The sequence below is a fragment of the Equus asinus genome, chromosome 17, assembly GCF_041296235.1.
Source record: "Equus asinus isolate D_3611 breed Donkey chromosome 17, EquAss-T2T_v2, whole genome shotgun sequence".
NCBI lineage: Eukaryota > Metazoa > Chordata > Mammalia > Perissodactyla > Equidae > Equus > Equus asinus.
In genome coordinates this window covers 1,845,049-1,869,545 of record NC_091806.1, presented here as the reverse complement: position 1 = coordinate 1,869,545, position 24,497 = coordinate 1,845,049, and the positions used below count along the sequence as shown (strand labels likewise).

At 47.7% G+C, this 24,497-nt stretch overlaps 1 pseudogene; it reads right to left on the bottom strand.

The window, feature by feature from the left end:
• Positions 1-514: 514 nt before the first annotated feature.
• Positions 515-1,173, bottom strand: LOC123278046 (small ribosomal subunit protein eS25 pseudogene; annotated as a pseudogene).
• Between the last annotated feature and the right edge of the window lie 23,324 nt (positions 1,174-24,497).

Sequence of the window (24,497 nt, the reverse complement as noted above, 5' to 3'; positions counted from 1 at the left end):
TCATGTGAGTGAGCAAATCCTCCTCTTGGCCTGTCTTGAGATGACTACAGCCCTGGCTGATATCTTGCTTGCAGCTGCATGAGAGACTCTAAGTCAGAGGTACCCAGCTAAGCCATGCCCATATCCTGGCCCACAGAAACTGGGAGATAATGTTTGTTGTTTTAAGGTGCTAAGTTTTGGGGTAAGTTGTTATGCAGCAATAGATAGCTGGCACATCCAGCCAGCTCCCTCTGGGTGATACTGTATATGCAAACACCAGTGAATTCTGTCGTCATGAGCCCCAAGCTATACTTTTGTTGTTATAAAATGCATTCCTTGCTTGCAGTGAAGTTGTATGGAACACCACTGTAATAGATAAAGTTCTGTATACATCCCCCAAAGATAGGGCAGGCAAAACCATTGCAGGAAAGGGAAGCAAATTCTGTAAATGAAATGGGTATCTCTCCCTTTGAGGACAAAATCCTGCCTTCTCCGTAATCGAAGAGATCCATTGTAATCATCCCGCTACCGGGCGGCTGGCTAGTCCCTCGGGGAATGGCGCCACCTGAGAGGTTTACATTCGCTTCTTTTTTTGGCAGAGTAGTCTTTTTTTAAATTATTATTTAATGCAGTTTTATTTTTCAAAATGTACAGTTGGTGGGATCTGTTCACGCCCCTTCACCTGCAGCTGGGGCATCTCCACCCTTGGTGTTTCTGGTATAAATTACTTGAGCTCTGTGCTTTGAAACCAGCTTAAGTCGCCCTTTACTGAGGAGCTCTTGAAGGGTTGCCCCGGCCAGGGAACCGCGAATCTTCATTCTCTCTGAGACAACAGCTGGGCTTATAAGCTTATATCTGGGCACTTCGTTACAGGGTTTGTCATATGTTGCTTTGTCAAACAAGACCAGGTTATTGAGCTTGTCCTGAACTTTGCCTTTGGACCATTTCTTCTTTGTGGCTTTGCCCCCAGATTTGTTCACTGGGTCTTTGTCTTTCTTGGCCGACTTTCCGGCATCTTTCTTCTTCTTGTTGTCCTTGGGCGGCATCACAAAGCTCGGAGAGAAGCGATTACCACTGCAGCCTTGCTAAGATGTTGGACAAAAAGGCTTGGCAGAGAAGTCATGGCAATGATGATAGCTAGATCAACTTTGGTAAGGGGACATCCATATTGTTGGGCCCGTGCATCCCACCCACCCCTGCTGCCATGACCACTTTGCACGAGGAGCAAACACAGGGTCATCTGGAAGGAAGACTGAATCCCTCGGACAGATCGTCTTGTCCATTTGATTATTTGGGACCTCATCGGCAGTGAACGTCTTTGGTGAGTGTGTTCATAGGACCCAGATATCTGTACACTTCGTACCCGTTCCCCGAGATCCATCCATACACCTCTCCTCAGACTTCCTTGTCACCAATCTTTCAATCCTGCTCTTTCCAAGTCCTTGCACTGCTGAAAGTCCTACCCACTCAGAGGACTTCCCATCACTGTTATTTTCTCAGGCCATCGCTCAGTAGGTCTGTCATAGTGGCCACCCACTTCTGGTTGCTGCCAGGATGCCATGCAGACCCATCCATAACCCTGCTCTGTAATTTTTTCTTCTTTACTAGCCATGAGAAACTTCCATGAAGACATGGTATGGCTGCAAGGAGAAGGAGCAGGCACCGTGGGGTCCCAGGCACATGCTCATGTAGGTACTCGTGCCCTTCAGACCACTGAGGCTTGCTGATTTTCCTTTATTTATTTAATTTTTTTTTTTTTGAGAAAGATTAGCCCTGAGCTAACATCCGCCACCAGTCCTCCTCTTTTTGCTGAGGAAGATTAGCCCTGAGCTAACATCTGTGCCCATCTTCCTCTACTTTATATGTGGGACACCTGCCTCAGCATGGTTTGATGAGCGGTGTGTAGGTCTGTGCCTGGGATCCGAACTCGTGAACCCTGAGCCACCAAAGCGGAGCATGCAAACTTAACCACTACGCCACCAGGCTGGCCTTTTTTTCAAAAAAAAAAATTTAAAAATCTTTTTTTATTGATACTCTTGTTTAATTTATATATATAGTCTACTGTCTTTAGTAAGGTAGCAAATGCTTTCTCCCATCTATCTCTTGTCTCTCTCACTTTGTTTATAGTGATCTGGTAGATAAGAGTTTTCATGTTTGTTTGTTTTTTTTTGTGAGGAAGATTGGCTCTAAGCTAACATCTGTGCCAATCTTCCTTAATTTTGTATGTGGGATGCCGCCACAGCACGGCTTGGTGAGTGGTGTGTAGGTCTGCACTGGAGATCTGAACCCATGAACCCTGGGCCACCGAAGCAGAGCATGCGAACTTAACCACTATGCCACTGGGCTGGCCCCTGATTTTCCATCTGCATTCTCAGTTGGATATTCAAAGCTTTTGATTTGTTCTCTCTGTGAATACTCTTCAGTGTCTCCAGAGGTAGCCAACCTGTACCACAATCTTTATAATCACCATTGTCACCACTAAGAACCATGGCCATTAATCTCAAACATAACACCCTCCACATGTGTTCCATTCCATCCCCTGTCACAACTGGTGGTGATTTAAGTAATCCTGAGGCCACTGAAAACCACAGAACCAGTGCCCTTACCCCCACAGATAGTTACATGTGTGCTTAATAAACATGTCAGCAGCCCAATCGCAGAATCCCCTTCTGAAGGGCTGTCTCCTTGGGCTGCTTCTGGTACCATTTGTTCTCAGTGTCCTGGGAGAAAACAAATGGTACCCCGCTACAGCACATTGACGAGAATCTAGTGAGGGTACTATTTACAAACGTGTGGCTGTGACAAGTGAAGTGCTCTGAGGTTGACGAATGAGGAAGCCACTGCTGCTATTAGCCTAAGGGGAGAAGAATGGGACGGCTCCTTGAACCCGGTGGGGCCTTTGGCTGTAAGGGAGAGCTGGCTTCCAAAGGGGAGCACAGCCATTGTCAGCCTGAGACCTGGCAAGGAGGAGCTGGGGAAAGAAGCACGCTGACCATTCCCTCATCCCACCGTCCACTCCCTTGCCTTCGTCTACTGTTGGCTATTGAACAGAAGTCAGAGAGTAAGAGGAACTGGTGATGCAGTACAGAGATGTCAGCCTCCAGGGTCACAAAGCACGTTGAGAAGGGCGGCAGGTGGACTTGGAAGGGCAGATGAAGGTCATTCAGCACACTCCTAATCCCACCACAGAGTAACTCATCCTTCCAAGAAGGTAGGAATGGAGTCGGCCTAAAGGTCAGGCGCCATTTCTCTTGCCATCTCTGTTGAGTCTTCAGTTCCCTCATCTGTTAAAGGAGACGGTTTATTTCCATGCTTCCCAAGCTGTCGTATTAGTACCAGTGGGGGTGGGGGCCTAGGCCAGAGTGGCCTAGGGATGGATAAAGTCATGGTGTGATGCGGATCACCATTTTTGCTTGAAGATTTGAAGAAAAAAAATTCTTTCCTTGAAAATCTATTATGAACTAGAATACAGTGTTGAAATCAAATAGAGTTAGGGAGGTGAGGTTTAAGTACCCTCCCCCACCGCCCGCAGTTCCCTGCTGGGGGATGAGTCACTCTCGCTGGTCACCAGGCGGCTTTGCTGGAGAACTTGGAGAAGCGCTGGGTGGTTGGGAGGAGCTCCTCCACGTCTGACACCCAGAGCTTCTTAGAGCTCAGCTTCTCCTGGCCCCTGTGTTCCGTTCCCTCACAGCCTGGATTCGTTTTTCAAATAGGCCCAAATAGAAAAGCTCAACCTGGGAAGGCGTGAGGCTCTCTCAAAACATGTCTGAGTCTGTGAGCCCCTCACCCCTGCAGCCCCAGCCAGAGCTGAGAGGAACGCAGTGCTGCCCTTTGGTCAACTCCTTGCAGTAAGCTGCTCCCAGGAGGGCTGCTGGCTTAGCGGACTTAAAAAAGTATGCAGTGGGACAGGCAGCTGGGAGAGTGAGAGCAGAGTCAAAAAGGGACAAAATGGGGTAGGAGGTGGGAGCAGAGAAGAGCTTGGCAGTTGGTGGCGGGAGTGTGATGCCCACAGTGGTGGTGGGGCCTATCTTAGGATTTGTACCAAACGTCATTGTTGCTGCAATGGAGCAAACGGAAATAGACCTAAATTTATCTGGGCTGCCGTTATTTACTGGCTCTGTGTCAGGCTCTGTGCTAAGAACTAAGGAAAGTTCTAGACCAAGAGAGATGAGCCCTTTGCATGGCAGTTACCTTCTAGTAGGGGGAGAAAAACAGCACAAGGAAGCAGACTGACATCTCTGTTCAGATACTGATATGTGCTGTGAACAAATGAGGCCGTGGGACAGTTCAGGGTTGGCAAACTTTTCCTGTCTAGGGCCAGACGGTAAATAGCGTCAGTTCTGTACGGCCTCTGTCGCCAGCCACTACGCCTACGTAGTACTCAGTCCTGCTGTTGCAACACAAAGGCAGCCATGTGCAATATGTAAATAAGTGGGTGTCAACAGATTTGACCCGCAACCATAATGTGCCAAGCCCTGGGATAGGACAATCTGGGGAGAGTAGGGAGGACGTCAAGCAAGGCACCCTGGGGACCTGAATGATGAGAAGGGCCAGTTATGGGTGGCCTGGGAGACGAGCTCTCCAGATAGGACAATGCACACGTGCAAAGGCCGTGGGGTAAAGGGGCACAGCTTGTTCCAGGGGTGGAATGAGGCTGGTGCATCTGAAGTGTATTCAACAAGAAGGGAGGAACATGAGGTGATGTCACCAAGGTAGTATGCCACTGAGTCTGGAGTTTTTCTAAGTTTGATGGGAAACCATTGGAGGATTTCAAGCAGAGCGATGAACAGAGAGGCCTGTTTCTTGTCAGAGAAAGGAAACATAAGAGCAATTTCTTCTTTACAGAGCACCTGGCCAGCGCTCAGCATGTGGAGTAGCTAACTCTTCTTGTGTACTGGTGGAGAAGGCACCGTGCCTCCAAAGAGTCACCAAATCCGGGAACAGAATGGACTGTAGGAACCAGCTAGCACACCTCACATCTTCTACAGACAAGTAAATTGAAACCCAGAGAGGTTAACTGCTTTGTCCAAGATCACTCAGCAAGTCGGCAGCAGAGCTGGGACTGGAACGCTAAGGAGATAGAGAATGTTAGCAGAGGAGCTTGGCCTCACAACAAAGCATTCGTTGTGGAAGGGGCTGGATGATTCTGGATCCAGTACGGTGATGTCACTTGGCTCTATCAGCGAGCCTAGCCCCATATGGACTCAATGTGAGAGTTCTGGAGAGACAAGCTCTGAGAAAAACCTGAGCAGCAAAGATGTCCAGGCGCTGTGGGGCCAAGTGGTGGCCTTGAGTGCACCGAGGAGGTGTGGGGCATGGGCGTCCTTCCAGCACTGTTGGCTGAAGAATCATGGACATGGGACTCCAGTGGAAGAGGCCAGAGGTGGACGAGAAGGCAATGGCAGGCACTGAATGGAAGTGACAAGGACTTGTTTGTGAGTGCTCTTGACATACCCCCAAGAAAGCTCAGAAATACTTGAGTGGCATTGAGAAGAGCTGAAACCTGTAATGGCAGGTGAGACTGGTGAAATACGATTTACTGCTGTCAAGTGCATCACCTTTTGCCACCCTGTCTGGTATGGTCTCAGGAAACACAAGTCGTGTTTGAAATTCATGTGAGAGTACTCGGACCTGTATCCTCGTCCATTCAGCTACACCGGCACCAGCTCAAGTATCTGTCTGCCACCTCCTCCACAACATTGGTTTTTCTTAGAGCTAGTATACATAGTATTAATGACCCCAGACCTGTGCCAAAGGCAAGCTTTGGCAACCCAGCACACTGGTCTGGGCAGGATGGTGAGAGACGAAAGGGTCACCCCTTTCCCGTGGAATATGGCAGGGCTGGGCAGCAGGAGGGCCATGCTTGGGGTCTTGAAGTCAGATCTCAGGAGAGGGGGCTCCTCTGCAAGCAGGGAAGCGGGCTCTCACCAGGATAAGACGCTGCCAGCCTGCCAGCCAGCACTGCTTTCCTGGCTCTCCCGGGCAAGGGCTCCAAGTTCTGCCTCTTGCACAGCAAAGCTGTCTTTCTATTTTTAGGGGAAGAAACGGTCATGACATGTACTTTCCAATTTTAGGGCTCTCGCCTGGGTTCTATTTCTAGTGGCCGACAGGAAAAATCTCTCATTCTGCATGTACATACTTGAAACCTGGCCAGTGGCTTCAGAGTCCGCTCCCTGGAGAGGGTTTGCAAGAGAGAATCGGTTCCAAACAATGACAGGGCCATGCTCTTAGCAAAACGTCAGCTGCATTTTGCAGAGAAGATGTTGACCTGCATGGCGCCAACTCTACTACCTTCAACCACGGGGACATTTGAATCATGTTTTGTTTCTTTCGAAGATTCAACTGTGGCCTTGGGGCTTTCTGCCAAAGAAAATGATGAAACTTCAGGACATATAAGTAAGAAAAGTCAAAGTTTCAAGAAATGAGTGCCAGCTTGTTCATGACTTTCTCCCAGTGGGTCCCACTCCAACAGGAATTACAGACCATGATAGCGAAGGGGCTTGATGCTGCACACAGCACTGGACACAAGGCACGCTGGGTGGGCCTGAATTCCAGGCTCTAAGCCTGCACAGGAAAGGGTGGAGGGAAGGAAGCCGTGAAAACCAACGTTGGTGAAGACATTAGGAGATGATCTTCCCCGTGGGACTAGTGAGGCTAACACAGTTCAGGGAGGTCAGCCCCACTGGCCCCAAATAATAGTTCTATAGCTGGCATTATTCATACTGTTGCGAATGCGCTTCCACCCCTAGGAGCGGGAAACTGGACTCTCCCTCTGGGGGGGATGGCTTAGTTCTTCAACCCCGGGTACACTTGGTGAGGCTGAGCAACGCCTCTGGAGAGCCTGGCTTGTCAAACTGGAGTAGCTGTTCCCTGAGATTACAGACTGTGACAGGTACACAAAGCCTAGGAAAACACAGCATATGTTTCTGGAACATTCATTTCACCTGCAGATTAGTCATTAAAAAATAATGTTAACTATTTAATGACATATAGATGAAGCCTATTTATGACAGCTTGGTGTGTTCCGAAAGTCTTTCCTCTATTGGGAGAATGCCCTACCTCGTGAGTCCTGCAGGAATTCGCTCTCCCATCTTTCCTTGTAGGCTGTGTCTTAGGCGGTGCAGCGCAGGCGCACTCACATAAGACATCAATTGGCAGAAAGCTGCATGAGGAAGGAGCCTCGAGGAATCTAAGTGTTGGCAGCACCGCCGCCAAGGCGCTGTTTGCCACGTGCGGCCGTGGAGAGCCTCAGCGTCCGGTCCCCAGTGGGCTCAGAGCGAGCAGCGCTGTCTCGGGCAAGCTGTGGGGTTTGTGTTCGAGGCCAACGCTGCAGGGGATTCCCTGGGGCAACCCTGGAGCCATGGTCTGGACGTGTTTCCTGTACGTGGAGAGCACGACTCTCCGGTTCACCTGCGGAACCCGCGGTGGCCCTTAAATTCGTGTTCTGCCTGAGGTCTCGGGATTGAGCTGTGCCGCTTTCCCCCCAGGACTGTAACTGCTGCACACGATGTGTGATGGAGCCAAACGCAGGAGTTACATGAATCTTAGAAGGAAGCGTGAGATGCCAATGAAATGTCACACTCGTCCGGGCACTTGAGGCTAAACTCTTTCTATTCTTTTTTTTTGTTGTTAGGAACATTTTAGTGGAAACGTTTGAAAACCCCTGGCCTAATGTATAAGCATGGAAAAAAGGAAGTAAACGAGAGCTAGGAAGGAGGCAGGACAAAGGAGAAAGACGACACAGGGAGAAAGACAAATAAGCAAAAGAAATATTTGTGCACATGATGCCCGCCTTAAAAAGCCTGGGACATTTATTATCCCAGGCGATCCTCGTGTCAACCTTGTGGCTGCCCCTATTTTACAGATGTGGAATTTGAGGCCGCACAGAGACACTACGGGACTTGCCCAAGAGTATGTTCTCGGAAGGCAGCTGGGCAAGTGTTGAGGCTGAGCCACTTCCTAAAAAGAGGTTTGATGAATTGAATAAACAAATGTGGTTCTGATGGGGTGGCCAGTGACACTGTCCCCTGACCACAGCTGATTGGTCCAAGGTGGAAAGAGTTATGATTGTGTCAATTAGAATCCTTTCTGAGATTTTTTTTTACACATCAAGAGAGAAAATTATTCTGGTTTCCCTTAGAGTGAAGCAGTGAGGTGTGAGTTGTGAGAGCCGCTGGTTTCTGAGTCTTTCCCTGTGGGGTCTCTGCTTCTCCGACTCTGTCACACAATGGGGCAGGTGCTGTCTTTTCTCCTCTTGTTTTCCTGCAGAGTAAAGGAAACTGAAGCCCAGAAAGCAAGAACCACAGAGCATCTTTCCACCTCCCAATCCAATTTCCCTTCTCTCTAAAACTCATCCCCACTGCCCCATACATGCCAGGGGACGTGACCATTGCAGCCCAGCGGGGCAGTCCGACAGGTGTGGCCCCGCTTGGGCCCTGTGGCTTCAGGTGTTGAAATCCTCCACGGGCCGAGTGTAAACAGCTCTGGGCCAGGGGTACTTTAGCTTCCAGGGTGCTGTTGACTTTGGCTCGAGCCACAGCTCCGCTTCCTCCTCCCCTGCTCGTTCCTCTCATTCTGCAGTGTCACAATGATCCAGGCCCCACACACACAGGAGGCTGTGTCTGCGGTGTGCCAGCCAAAAGAGGCCTGGAAATAGGAAGCTGGCTGCTGAAAAAAACAGCGTCTCCTTTTGGAAACACATGTGCCGCCACATGGCTTGCGTTTGCAGGGTGGCTTGAGGTGTGGCTTGGGAAAAGAAGAGGGGAGACCCAGTCCCACTGGGGGCTTCTGCACCTGGAGCTTCCAGCCATGGGGAGATAGAGCCAATATCACTCATGAGTGGAAAGGAGAAGGCGGAAAAGGGAGGAGGCGTGGGTAATGCTCCAAGAGTCCAGAACTTACCTGTTAATAATTACGGCTATCAGTGACTAGTTCTTACTGCATGCCAGGCTCTCTGTTGAGCACCTTACATAGTCACTCAACTTTCACAAAAACCCTGAGATAACTACCTTATTATCCCTATTTTTCAGGTAACACGTGGAGGCTTAAGGCATTTGCCCACAGTCCCACTGGTAGAGAATGGCAGAGCAGAGGTCTGAGAACTCGTCTTGCAGACTTCAAAGCCGTATTCAATTAAGTACTGAGTATTAGGTACTCAGTCTTTTGAGTTCTAGATGGCTCACAAAACACACCTTCACGAACAGCGTAGTAGAGTGAATTTAAAATCTTTTGTCCCCCAACAGCTGTGTGAGGACTGTGTGTCCGGTCAGGCTGATCTCCTCAGTGAGGCCCCTGAAGGGTCACAACAGTGTTCCCCAAGTGCCTGCTGGGAGCTCTGCCGCACGCTCCAGCTCCTGCAGGCCTGCCAAGGCTGTCCACAGACTAACCACATTCGCACTAGATCAATACAAGAAACCTGACTGCTGGGCTTTTCTTCACTTTGTCGCCCAAATAACACCAAGTCAACATGGGCTGGTAATGTTTCAGCGCTGATTTTTAAGGAGAAGTTACAGTCTCCCACAGTTCCAAACTCTTGTCGCTCAGCTGGAGGAAAGTGGGGTATTTTTTGTCACAGTACGTGGATTTCCCCTCCATACCCCAACTCATCCCTGTTTCGAGGATCGCGTTTCTGACTTCGAGGGAGGAGCGGAAATAGATACAGAGAAAACATCATGCTCCTTTGCTTGTCATCAGGATCAGTTCACCCTTTGTCAGTCACTCAGCCAAGGCCGAAAGTGGCAGTGGGATGGGTTTTATGTATAATACAGGCAAAAGGCCTCGTTCGTGAGTCTACAGCCAAAGGCTGCTTTGGAGCAAGGACACAAAGCTAGACCACCAGGCCTGCGAATATGTGGCCAAAGCAGACATGCGGGTCAACGGCAGCACTCCTCTGCGTCAGGACGTGGCCTCTCAAGGCTCTTCGAGAGTGCTCCAGGCAGCTGGTACCAACCAATCAGGGCACACAAGAGGAAACCGATTTTTTTTTTTAAAGATTTTGTTTTTTCCCTTTTTCTCTCCAAAGCCCCCCGGTACATAGCTGTATATTCTTCGTTGTGGGTCCTTCTAGTTGTGGCATGTGGGACGCTGCCTCAGCGTGGTTTGATGAGCAGTGCCATGTCTGCGCCCAGGATTTGAACCAACGAAACACTGGGCCGCCTGCAGCGGAGCGCGCGAACTTAACCACTCGGCCACGGGGCCAGCCCCCCGAGGAAACCGATTTTTAATGTGAACCAGTCTGTGGGGCCCTTGCGGGCAGCGACTCTACCTTATGAATGCATTTGTCTCCCCTCAACATAACCTAACACACTGTAATCCAGATGGCCCTCAATGTTTGTTGAATGCATAAATGAATGAAATAATGAGTTAATGTAGCTCTTAAGACAGACGTGACTAAGTTCTCTTCTTTGGGGAACCCTATCTTTGCCCTGTTTTTGACTGAGGTGCTGGAATCTTCTGGGTGCCAAACTTGTACCTTGTTCACATAGATCTTGTGATTCTGCTTTAGCTTTACAAGTTTCTACACTGATCCCAAAGTTGGGGGGCTTGTACCCCAATGTCCTACAGAGCTGTTAGCGACATAATTCTTTCTGCTTATACCTTCCCTGTACCCTCAGCCATAAAAGTCAGACAAGAATCCATTGAGCCTAAATCAGAAGACCCATTAGCACGACAGACACTGTGCTGGACTCTTGCAGCCTCTAATGACTGAGTCTTTGTTCTCAGGCCAAGCTTCTCTATGTGACTTGTTCTTCCCTTAGGACAAGTTCTCTCCTGGGAAAGAACAAGGCCTCCTAACAAACCTGCCCCATAAGTTCTTCGGAGTTTCCTAGTCACGAGAGAATTCCAACAGTGGACACAGTTTATGACTCCTTCACCCCTACATGTGGGAGACCATATGTAGCAGTTAGTTACCGCTGTATAACAAACCACCCCGAAACTTAGGGACTTAAAACAACAACCTTTTCTTATTTCTCACAAGTCAACAGGTCAGAGAGGTGGTTCTGCTGGTCTGGGTTGGAATTGGCTGATATCGACTGGGCTCGCTCACATGCCTGTGGTCAGTTTGTTAGGCGACTGGAGGACAGACGGTCCAGGAAGGCCTTGGTTGGATGGCGTGGCTCTCTTCCATGTGTCTCTGACTTACCTCCAGCAGATTAGCTCCTGGTGAGAGCTGGGGTAAAAGAGAGCAAGCAGAAATGAGCAAGCGCTTTTCAAGCCTCTGTTGGGGTCAAAGCCAGTGACCAAACCAAGAACCAGCGTGGGAGGACGCTACCAAAGGGACAGATGCACGCAGGCGTGAAGAACTGCGACCATTGATGCAATCAACCTACCACACCATGGAAGAGAGTGTAGCCTTCACCAGTGGGAAGCATTTGATACAGCGCCTGGGTGCGTCCCTGATCCTCTCTTATGATGGGAAAACTTTCAAATCAGTGACAATGACACTTGAGATCATCAAAGGCCTCGGTTGAAATCTTCTCTGGCGATGAGAAGTCTTTGGCCTTGTCAGTCTGCAGGTTTTTCCTCAAGGACCTCAGCAGACGAGACCAAAAGGAAGGACTTCCCTGGATAGTCCAAGCTGTTTTTAAGGTCCCCAGTCAGTTCCCCTCTGTGTCCTGAAAGTACTTCCTTTGTATCCACAATGACACAGACAGCCGGCTTCCTGTCGTTCTCCGTCTCTTGGCTCTTGTACCAAGCTTGGCTAGCTCAAGCTGGACATCCTCCCACATAATCCTTGGATTTCCACCACAGCTGTCATCATCTGGTGGTTTTGATGCTGTAGGTGTTAAGAGTGGGAGAGAGGATTCATTTTTGGTGCTTCTAGAAGCTCACTTCCTATCTGGTTCCAGCTGCAACTCTGCAGCTAAAACAAGTTCTCAACCACACAGGGAATATATTCAGAAAGCCCAGACTGATTATGTCTTTCTAAAAGTTTAACTCCCTTCGCTCCCATCATGGAATAGCTGAGTCCTGTTGGAGATCTGATCATTCTCATGGGCTGGGCTGAAAGACCCTGCAAGGATTACTGAATGCAGCAAGATTGCAAGATGCCAATCACCTTTTGGAGATCATCTCAGTTGGAGATATCTGAAAAAAGCAGGTCTTTTGCAGGTTTTTCACTTTTTGGTAAGGTCCCTGCTTCAAGGATGAGCCCTAGGATTTTTAAGCCTCTTGATCCTTGGGTGAACAGACACCATCAAACTCCTATTCCTTATATTCTGTACCCATGAGAACAAATCCAAACCAATTCCAGTCACCTTTCCCATTAATCCTGGATGTTGACTCTCAACCCTTCTCTAACAGCACTCCATTTAATCACTCCAATTGATCAGGCAGCCAACTGAAATGAAAACGATTTACCATCTTGGATAAGGATGGACCAAGGGTTCCAAGGTAGAAATGAGTAAAACAAGTTATTATGGATTGAATTGTGCCCCCCCAAAGTTCATACGTTGAAGTCCTACCCGTCAGAATGTGACATTATTTCAAAATAAGGTGATGGTAAATGTTACTAGTTAAGATGAGGTTTCACAGTCTAGATGAGGTTATACTGCGGTATATAGCTTAATCCAGTAAGACTGGTGTACATAGGAAAAGAGAAATTTGGACGGAGATGCACGCAGGTGAACAGTATATGAACACAAAGACAGAGCTCTATAAGCCAAGGAATGTCAAAGATCGCCAGCAAACCCCCAGAAACTATGGAAGAAGCATGAACAGACTCCCCCGCACAGCCCTCAGAAGAAACCAACCTGCTGACATCTTGATCTCAGACATCTAGCCTCCAGAACTGTGAGATAATACCCTCCTGTCGTTCAGGCCGCTCAGTGTGTGGTGCTTTTCTATGGCAGCTCTAGAAAACGAATACCCAGGTCAAAGAGAATCTTGCCTATGGAGCACAGGTTATTTCTAGGAGATTCAAAGAGTCAGGCAATTTTAAGACAGAAAGGCAACTTGGCGACCAGATAGACAACTTCTCTCCCCCAGACACAAACCCACTTTGTGAATAAAGAAAACAAAGCCCAGAGAAGTAATGCGGCTTGACTAAGTCATTGAGTCAGCTGGTCAGAGCTGACCTTTAAGGTTGGGTCTTCTGACTGTCACTCCCCATGCTCGATTTCCACGCACACTTTAGTTTAGTCATTTGCTTACATATATATCTCCTCTAATTTACCATGATGCCTTGAAAGCAGAGACTATATGCCTGAAATCTGGCATGGTGCCTTGTATACTGTAAGTCCTTAATAATATTTGTTTGTAATTAATAACAATCAACATTAATTAATAATAATTAACAAATTGTTACTAACAGCTAATATTACCAAGATCTTCCACAGGCTAATCTTCATGTTGACCCAAGAAACGGTGCTTTTCTGGAAGCAATTTCTGTGCAAGAGAAAAAATGGGAAGCAAGGCTCTCTATGTGTCAGGCTGTGGACAGCAACTCCCAATGGCCTGTAAGTGATCAAGCCCTGTCCACAGTCAGCATGGGCCAAGCCACCTTCTGCTGACAATATGGTGCTCAGGGTGGAGTAAGCCACTAAGAAAGGTCTGCCAGCTGCCCATGCTCTCATTGGCCAGATGCCTTCAGCAGCAACGAATCTGCACCTCTTCCCCAGCTGAGGGTCCTGTGTGCTTCTTAGAGGCAGTGACTGTCTTCTTTATCTCCACACCCTATATATTGCCCAGGGCCCAGGGACGGCTCGTACCATGGTAGACGTCCAGTAAACGTGTGTCAGTTTGGACCAACCTCCCGTGCAGACTCCCAGCTGTTGAACACAAGGAGAGGAAATTTTGCAAGGTGTTATTTTGCTAAAAATATACCTTTGAGGGGAATCTCATGCTCTGTTAGTTATACTCTTCCTTTCTAAAGCTGGAAGAGTGTTGAAAGAAATCATCATCAAAATGATACTTTTCAACACTCAAAATGTCTGCCCGAGTTTAGAGAACAAAGCTTCATTCAGTCCGGTCTCTGCAGGAAAAGCGCCCGCCAGGCCCACTTATGACGTAGATTTCACACTGTGCCTGCTCTTCCATAACAAACAAATGTTTGTGAAAGCTTAAGATGTGGAACACATTTCATACAGATAGCAAGTTCTAAAGATCGTGATTACATTAAGTGTATTTTACGCATCAAATATATTAAACATATTTGTGAGGTGACTTCACAGTACTCATATCTTACTTTCATAGTCAATTTTGGTATTTTTATAGTTGAAATGGGTTATGAGGAACAGGATACAATTTGTTTTTACTTGAAGTGATAGGAAATCAGGATTGGCTTCCACAGGCTTTATTCACGACAGGTGTTCAGGATCTGATTAGATCGAAAAGAGGGAGTCACTGGGGGACCTTTGGTCCAGGACCAGAGCCAGTGACATGATTATGGGGTTCAAGTGCAAAATCTCCCCTTTCTACTACTTGCCGCCTCACCCCACCATGCTCCCCAAGGGATTGCAACCTCCATGTCAGGACGCGCTGGGTAAGTGGGCGGGGGTGAGTGAGAGGACCCCGCCAAGTCGACTGCCAAACGTACCATGACACTGCCAGCCCAGGGCAGGGACAACACTGCCATGCTCCTCCCCAAGATGTCGCGGGGTGCATGCCCAACCATGAGCCTCCCTGTGTCCACTCCCAGGGCTCCTACAGGGGGCAGAAGGTAGAATGAGGCCTCCCTGCCTGCAGACAAGACCTGGTAGCCACCCTTGACGAGGGGTAATGGCAGTCATGGAGCAGGAGTGGGAAGAGGAAGTTGGTTGAGGTTTGGGACGCCAGGACTGGGCTTGGGGAGCAGGGTCACCAGTGACATGAGCTCCATTGTCCCATCAGACTTCACTGAACAAACACTAATTCAAAGATAAATTAAGAAATGATGCAAGACAGCCATGGCAGTGAGTTAGGCCCCAAGCAAGGCCTTCTGAGCACGATCTTGGGCAGCGGCACCAGCTGCTTGCCCCTGAATCTGGGTCACCTGAGACGTGTCTGCGGAGGTGCACGGTTTCAGATGGGCCTTAATAGATATGTTGGTCATGTGCTGAGTGTGTAAGGCCTCGTTCAGTGCTAAGAGCTGAGCTAAACCACAGCGTGAGTTCTTCGGGCGTCAGCAATTCTTTCATTCTTGTTTCTCCCGAAGCACTGAGAGCAGTGCTTTGGCTGCACAGTGCGCTAACAAACTCCACATAAATCACATATTGTAAGTCACAAGCTGACACGCGGAGAGAGAAAATATTCTGTCGCACATCCGTGGAGCTGAATTAGAGTTGTAATCACAGCAACGTGGACTCCCTTCCTGACCCAGGAGCCCATGCCACGCTTGGGGTAGAAAGGGTAGAAGGGTAATTTCAAGGTGCACCGTGGGCAAGGGGCCTGCAGACGGAGATTTCTGAGAATGATGCTGTTTGCCGGCCCAGAGCCTCAGCACACATCACAGATATATATGCATCATACAGCAATTCCGATTCTTCAGGGAGAATTAGGTAATGATGGAAACTATAAGAAAAATGGGGACACGCCTTAAATGTTGTGGTTGAAAGCTGGAAACCACAACCTCTCAGCTCCTTACTATTGAGACTTCTTAACAACCAAATCCCCTCCTGACTCCAGGCATCATTGCCTGGAGCAGGGAGCAGGAGATGCAGCCTTTCCATCCTGTCAGTTCCAATGCCTATTGGATTGACTAACCGGCTCCCTGCTGTGGAAACCTTCATGCCAAATGGCTGCTGAGAGAAGCCATGAAGCCAGGGGATGGAAATAGCCCTGCCCTGGGAGAAATAGGATCTCGGAACGCTGTCTTCTCATCCTCTTACGAACACCGATGAAGCATTTTTGCACCACTGCCGGTTGCTATAGAGACCGTGGGGAACACATGTAAACACTCCACATGCCTGAGACGTGGTCAGGGCCTCCAGTGCAATGTGCTTCCTATTCTTGACTCTTGGCTTTTGGGCTGAGAGCTGCAGTTTGCAGCCACCTCAGAAAGCCCTGTGGTTTCAGGCCTCAGCCTCGTGCGGCTCATTTTTAAGGAACTCATCTACCAGGAGAGACCGGGAAGCACCCCACATTTAGGGTCATGAGGCCTGAGTTTGAATTACTTTCTCATCTGTAAATTGGGGAAAATAAAACCCTCTTCATGTGGGGAGCAGAATGAGAATGGACACGACAAGCTTTGTAAAGATGAAAGCACTAGGCGTGTTTGGTAGCATTATTATGTAATTCCTGTATACTCCCAAAGGCTTGTCAAATCAAATCGTGGTCTCATTGAGGCATTGGCACGTAGAAACGGAGCCAGCTCGTCATCAGAGTTCGCCGGTAGACAGCATTGTTTCTTCTCAAATTTGGGTGGACGTCTCCATGCTGTGCATTTTGTTCTGCTGAAGGCCGGCGAGCTCAGAGGAGGAATCCCAGACCTTGGGGCCTAAGGATCTTGCTTCTGGCACCTCTCCTTCCAATTTACCTGGGCCTCCGTGATGATCAAGGACCCCGTCTCACAGCCTTACATCCATAAGACAGCAGGTGAGCTCCGCCGCCAATCTCTTCGGATCCTTGAAAAAACCCAGGTGTCTTCTTACAACACAAATACACTCCCAAGGCTTAGAGAAGCCAACAGATCCAACAGCAAGAATCTCCTTAAGAGGCACAGAGGACCAGAGAGTATGTGTGGACAAGCCCTGCTTTGAATTCCAAAGGCAGCCCCTGGAATTCCAGCTCCTTGTGTGGCTTCTTTTGGGGTGTGGGAGGAGGGGCGCAGCCAAGCATTAGGGTGTTGTCCTTGATGACTGACTGTCTGCTGCCACCCACGCTCTGGGGAGCATATCATCAGAACGTTCCTGTCTCCTTGGTAACCCGACACAGTGCTGTGGTGACAGGAGGAAGCAGTGCCAACAAGATCAGGCATCCATACGGGGCTGGGCCAGCTTGCTCCACTCCCAAGTTCTAGATTTGTGTGTGTGACTTATCATCCCACGCAATGTAACAGTGACTCCAAATTCTGGCCCTCAGAAGAAACAGCCTGGCACATGTGTTTCTTGTGCTACACACCCTGTCAGTGAGGGGATGCTGGAAACGCGGAGCCTGTGGGCTCCAACCCTCCCAGCCCAAACGCCACAATTCACTGAAGAGAACTCCCCAGGCAGGAATGTGAGAAGAGTGAGCAGCAAGTACCAGAGGGAAGATGAATGAGGAGCTGGGAGAAAGGCAGAGCCCAACCAGGTCAAGAATTCTCCAGTCTCTTCCCTCAACATTCCACATCCCAGGTCTCCCATCTGGAAGGAAAAAAAAAAATATATATATATACATTTCAGAATTTCCATGAAGCTGGGAAGGGGGTACTAATAGCATCATGTATTTTGTGTTGTTGTTTGTTTGTATTTGCTTTGCCCGGAAAGGAAGGAGAATTCAAAAAGAAGTATGAGAGAGAGAAGACATGATATTGACAGTAACAACCAGGAGCAAGCTGAGAAGTCAGGTATTCAATTAATAAACATTGTGTGAGCATCCAGTATATGCCAGGCCCAATTTTAGGGGTTGCAGTTCCAGCAGTAAACAAAATTGGCAGGAATTCCTGACCTCATGGAGCTTGCATTCACATGAGAGAGGCAGGAAATAAAAATGACAAATTTATTAAAAAATGGCAAAATTCCAACAGAAAGTTATGAATAAGTAAAACATATTGTGCATATGCACGTCCATACAGCAGAATGGAGAATAGGGAGTGTGGAAGGGATCTGCCACCCAGGCTAGGATAACCAGGCAACTCCTCACTATGAAAGTGACCTCTGGCAGATCTGGAGAACCGACATTCCGAGAGGGCTCAGGAGGCCACTGTGGCTGAAGCAGAAGGAGCGGGGGTTGAGGGGCTGGACTGTGAAGTGTCAGGTCAAGTGGGGCCTTAAGGGCCACTGAGGGATTTGGTTTTTCCTCCAAGTTAAATGAGGAGACAGTGGAGGGTCTTAAGCAGAGAAGTGGCGTGCTTTGACTTCTGTCCAAGTATCATTGTGGCTGCTTCACGGAGAATAGATAGGGGTGGGGGGCTGCTGAGACTCAGCACCTGAAGTTTGCTCTCGCTTTGTTAAAAAGGGGAATTGGAGGGGCTGGCCCTGTGGCCGAGTGGTTAAAGTTCCGCGTGCTCCGCTTCAGTGGCCCAGGTTCACAGGTTTGGATTCTGGGCATGGACCTACTCCACTCAGCAGCCATGCTGTGGAGATGTCCCACATGAAAAAATAGAGGAAGACTGGCACAAATGTTAGCTCAGGGCTAATCTTCTTCAAGCCAAAAAAGAGGAAGATTGGCAGCGGATGTCAGCTCAGGGTGAATCTTCCTCACCAAAAAAAAAAAAAAAAAAAAAAAAAAGCGAGTCAGAGGAATGGGAAAGTGTTAGCTAGGTTAGAGATGGGAGCACCACCAAGACTTTCTCTTACGTGATCAGAAGGGCTGAGAGAAACTGGAAATGGGACATTTTGGGTGTGATTCAGTGTTAATTAACGGTGTTCACATACAACCTAAAATCATCTTGGCCATCACCAGTGGTTTGTCTTCCACCCCTTGGAAAATGTGGTTTAGAGAGAAGCCAAACGTTCGCCACGCATGGATGCTGTAATTTATCCAGCCCGTGGGGGTTCTCTGCAGGAAGCTGCTATTTGGATGCAACTTAAGAGAGCCTCCTTAACTCCAGAGCTTGGAATAAAATTCAAAATGTAGAATGGTTCATATAAGTATAGTGGTGTCACTAATTGATTCACACACTCTCAGACACGCAAAAATACGCAGCTCTTTTGTTTTCCAACAAATCTTCCTTGCACCCCCCACCCCCATGGAGCATGGAGGAAAAGACTACACTTGCACGGTCAGTCAGCATATCTCGGCCTCTTCTACTATCCCCTGGTATCCTGATGTTAGCTCCCGGGGCTCTGGTTGGTGGGGGCGTCATTACCATGTGGCCGTGGGTGTGGAAATCAGCATGGTGACCTCTGGTCTTGAGGGGCCCCCTTGCTGTGTGTCTGGGCCGGCTTAAGTCCCGTCCTGGCATCCCTGAGGTGTCCTGGTCTAGTCTGACCATCGGCATGCAATGGCATCTGTAGCCATGGGATGTTGATACTGCCATTGCCTCTGGAAATCAAACTGCGATCTCGCTGGCCTCTCCTTCCCAGCCTCGGTCCTCTGCATTTCCAGCGGTCCCCCTTGAACCAGGGCACGTGGGAACAGACGGAGACGTCACCTCACTATCTACCAAGGTCCTTCCATCTGCTAATGCTGCACCGTCCCACTCAAGCCATGTTAGACACGGTGCCAAAACAAACGTGGGGCTTCCCCCAGTCGCCTTCAGCCTCCTCCAGGCTGTGTGTGGGAAAGCAGGTCACTTGCCTCCATATTCTTCGTCTCCCATGCCTTTCTGAATGCTTCTGTGGTTCCCTCTCCCAGCAAGGCTTGGCTCCAAGGAAGAGGAGAGATGAGACCTGATGCGGGAGTGTCTCATGCCGCCTCCACCTCTCTTCTCATTCCTGTACTCTCCTGGACAGGAAGGAGTATGCTCTTTTCCCTCTTCCTTTCTGGTAAGAACGCATCCCTCAGAGTATCTTTTTCCTTGCTAGCGTGACACCTGGCCTGCCCGTTTCCTGGGGTCCTGATGGTTGTGTCAAGTGTGCCCTCAGAGAAGCAGACACTGAGGCAGAACGAAGAATGCAAGAGGCTTTTTGGGGAGTAACATCTGTGAAGATAAAAGAGGGAGAGAGCAGGACTGGACAGGGAGAGCCTCAGACCGTAGTGCAGATCTCAGAAAGTTTTGGCCAACCAAGAGGGGAATTCCAGAACAAAGACTGCTCATCAGAGGAGTCCCATGTTGAAAAGAAACAGCCAGGCCTAGCACCCACTCTGCGCTCAGCCATTGGCTGGGGCTGCCCCAGGAAGAGCACGGTCACAGCTCAAGAGATGAGGCGGATCCTAAGGTGCCAAGAGCCGGAGGCTGTAAACTAACTGCCCTCCTTAGAGCTGAACAGCAAGGTCTTTCTTGAGGGAAGACCTGCATGGGCGCCTCCAGGACTGCCACAGTGGTGGGAAGGCTGCTGGAGAAACGATTGATCATATCCATTTAATATTTTCTACGTATCTTACATATTACCCGAGCTCTTAAAGTCATCACTGAGCATAGGTTTAGCCCACATCCTCTTCACTGTGTGACCACAGCATAGAGCAACTCGCACAGATTTGACTTCTCGTGGGCCTCTCCTAAGAACGTCTTCACAGCACAGAGTGCGGGCAAGATGCTCAGAAATCAGGAGCACGGCCCTTCACAGAGACTTTTCTTTTTCTCTAACAGGCTTTCTGTAAATCCCAAAAATGTCCACTTTAATTTAGTGTTTGCAGTCAGCAGTGCCCAAAGGTTAATCTAAACCCCAGTCTTTTACCAAGACTGTGTGCTGTCAGGGGAATTTCAGTGGTTTGTGATAGCAAACTAACAGTAAGAGATGGCTACAAATCTCGAGCACAGAAACCTCTGATGAGTCAGAAGCCAGTCACCCAACTGTCTGTTCATCAGGTTTCCTTCCTGTGAGTCACTTTAAGAAGTAACTTCTTCTTTCTCAGTTTTCAGCCCTTTTCTTGTTTAATCAATGGCAGTTGAAGCCATATGATAATTCTTGGAAGGGTTGATAGACGCGGTTGCGGTTGGTCCTTTCTCCTGGACAGCCCTTGGAAAGGAAGTGGTAGAGAGGAGCTGGAGGAAGGTGAGAAAGAAGAAGTCTATATGTGGAGGGAGGGAGAAGCAAAAAGGACTAGAGAAGAAACCAAAGGACTAGAAATTTCTTGCTTCCCCAGGAGTCAAAACATTGCTTAGTGGGGCTGGCCCCGTGGCGCAGCGGTTAAGTTCGCATATTCTGCTTGGGCGGCCCGGGGTTCACTGGTTCAGATCCCTGGTGCAGACATGGCACTGCTTGTCAAGCCATGCTGTGGTAGGCATCCCACATATAAAGTGGAGGAAGATGGGCGTGGATGTTAGCTCAGGGCCAGTCTTCCTCAGCAAAAAGAGGAGGATTGGCAGCAGTTAGCTCAGGGCTAATCTTCCTCAAACAAACAAAAAAACGTTGCTTACTTTAGTCATGATTTATCACAACGATAGCTAGTTTCCTGGAAATGAGGTTGCCAAACAAACTGCAGGACTCCGGTTAAATTTGAATTTCAAATAACAAATAATTTTTTAGTATAAGTAGTCCAATGTAATATTTCAAACATAGTTATTTTAAAATTTTTCTTTGTCTGAAATTCAAACTGAACTCAGTATTTTGTATTTTTATTTGCTAAGTCTAGGAACCCCACTCAGGAGACATTTAAATCTCATCACCTTGGGTTGATGAGGGTGATAAGCTACCATCCTGAAGAGGGAGTGGAGAGGAGAGCACCATCCTCCTACTTTCTAGCAGAAAGATTCAGGCTGTCTGGACCTGATAGGTCCTTCCTTCTGGGGCAGCCTCTGCCTTCCCCACTCTGCTCAGCTCTGAGCACTTCAAACTGACCATTGGTTCAAACTCACCAGCATGTCGCTGAAATTGGACTTGCTGTCCTAAAGTTGGTACTTTCCATGACTGGGGTAAGCTGGGATCTGACAAACCTGCCGAGCCTCGTTCTTGCCTTTAGCCCCACCATGTTTGTTTGTCAGTAGAACTGAGCTTCTGCCTTGGTTTCTGCCTGTACTTGTGGTCCTGAACTTTAAACCATTCAGTTGTGGTTTTGACATCTTGCCTAGACCTTACCATTTCCCTCTTTTCAGGGATTCCACTCAGCCCATGCCTAGGGTGTGTCTCCAAACCCAACACATCACCTGGGAACACATGCTGACGCCATGCCTCACCATCTTGTAGAAGAGGGGTTGTCAAACACTTTCTGTAAAGTGCCATAAAGAAAATATTTTTGGCTTTGTAAACCCTATAGTCTCTGTCACAATGACTCAATTGTGCCATCAGAGCATGAACAGACATGTGTCCCAGTAAAACTTTATTTACAAAAACAAGTCATGGGCCAGACTTGGCCCACAGACAATAATTTGCTGACCCTTGTTCTAGAAAATCCTGTGATCTTGCTTTTTCTGCCCAAAGGGTTCTACTTAGATATAGATGCCGGCCTATTAGCACATGGGAGCCTTTTCTAATTGACAGGATGCTGAAGGCTGCTCCGTGCTCCCATCATGGGCCAGTCCTGTTTGACAGTTTCAGTGCCCTAGTCTTGGACCTGGGAGTTCCCAGCTTTTTCTCTTTCTCTCTTCCAGCCTCGGAAGTCACAGCAGGTCTAGAAGATGAGCACACTCAAGAGAGTCAACAACTGCTTTTGCCTGCACACTGCAGCCAGGATCCACCTTCTTTCTTTCCATAAACACTATCTTAGTTCAAGGCTTATTTGCCAATGCTTTGGACTGGTTCTGTCTCCTGTTTGGACTTCTGCCTGAGGAAGCCTCAGCTGCCTATCACCGCTGCCTAGTAAGTCAATGAGACTCCCCACCAGCGCCAGGAGTGGTTTGTCTTACAATAGCGATGGATTTAGAGAAAACCCTTCCCTCTTAGATGATTAAAAACCCTGGCAGAACCAGGTAAGGCAGCCAGTGCATGGCTTCAGGGCTGCACACAGTGCCTCAGCGTGAAGAAACATCAACAGCAGAGTTGTGTTGATGTTGTAACTAAAAGTAACACTATGACCTTCTTATGGTATGAACATGCAAAGTAGATTTCACAAGCAGCTCAATATATATGTGAATAAATCCACTTATTCACAAGCATAGGACTTTGGGATCTAATAAAAGAATTTCAAAAGTAAAATTTTAAATTAGAAAACAATTTTGAGAGACATCTGCACAAACCTTTTCAATAATGTTGATGGACACAGGCTGCTGCTCTGGGCCGGCCTGACCCCTTTGTCTACACATCCTTTTTCTTTAGGCGATAAGCATTTCTCCGAAACTGAGTGCAAGTGGAGGTTTCGTATCCAAATCCTTTTGTAAATAGAGATATCTCACTCTTTAATTTTGGAAACTTCCTTCTTTCCTTAAAAAAATGGTTTTCTATTTACTTTCTTTAATTATAACAAATTTCCAAAAAGCATTATATGCCCAAATTGAAACTCACTTTTACTTGCTTAGGAAGAATACTTTTTGAACGATATGAACTCCTTCAAGCCAGTCACCTATTAAAATTTCACTGTGGTGACTTTGGAAGAAACTGAAAACTATCAAATCTTTACATTACTGCTATTTTGTGGTTTGATTATAGCTGATTGCATTGTATAATTGTTATGCAATAAACTGCATGTTTAAAGCATACAATTTGATAAACTTTGACATATATATAAATTTGTCATGCAACTATCACTACCATTAAGATAATAAACATATTCATTACCTCCAAAAACTTCCCCTCGCCCCTTCGTAATCCCTCCTTCCTACCCTTCTCCATATGCCCCCCATCCCACTCCCCAGACAACCACGGATCTGCTTTCTGCATTGTCTAGAATTTTACATAAATTAAACCATACGCTATGCACTCTTTCTTGTCTGCCTTCCTTCATTCAGCAAAATCATCTTGATATGACATGTGCATCGATAACTCACTCCTTTTTACTGTGGAGTGATATTCCAGTTTATTTGATACCAGCTTGTTTATCCATTCACCTGTTGATGGACATTTGGGCTGTTCCCAGTGTGGGGCTGTTAACAGTAAAGCTCCTATGAACATTCGTAAATAAGTCTTTCTATGGTTATATGCCGCATTTATCTTGGGTATAGATACAGCTGGATCCTATGTCAGGTCTGCATTTAACCTTTTAAGAAATAGTTGAGGGACCGGCCCCGTGGCTGAGTGCTTAAGTTCGCACACTCCGCTTCAGAGGCCCGGGGTTTTGCTGGTTCGGATCCTGGGCCCAGACGTGGCACCACTCATTAGGCCATGTTCAGGTGGCAGCCCACATAGCACAACCAGAAGGACCCACAACTAAAATATACAACTATGTACTGGGGGGATTTTGGGAGAAAAAGCAGGAAAAAAAAAAAAGAAGTAGAAGATTGGCTAACAAGTTGTTAGCTCAGGTGCCATCTTTAAAAAGAAAAATGAAACAGTTGAGCTTTTTCCAAAGTGTTTGTACCAATTTACAGCTTTCTACATTCTCACCAACACTTGGTATGGCCAGTCTTTTTAGATTTTAGCCATTCTAATATGTGTGTAGTGGTATTTCATTATGATTTAATTTGCATTTCCCTCATGACTGACGATGTTGAGAACCTTTTCATGTCCTTATTTAACATTTGATATTTTTCAGATTTGAATTTCTCATTTGTTTATTTGACATCTGATGCTTTCTTTGGTGAAATGTCTATTCAAATAGTTGGCCTGTTTTTTAAATTGGGTTTTTTGTCTTCTTATAATGAGTTTTGAGAATTCCTTAAATATTTCGAATCCAAATCATATCACAAATATGTAATTTTGAATATTTTCTCCAAGTCTTTTCATCCTCTAACAAGGTTGCTCTGGGTTTTGCATTCTATATAC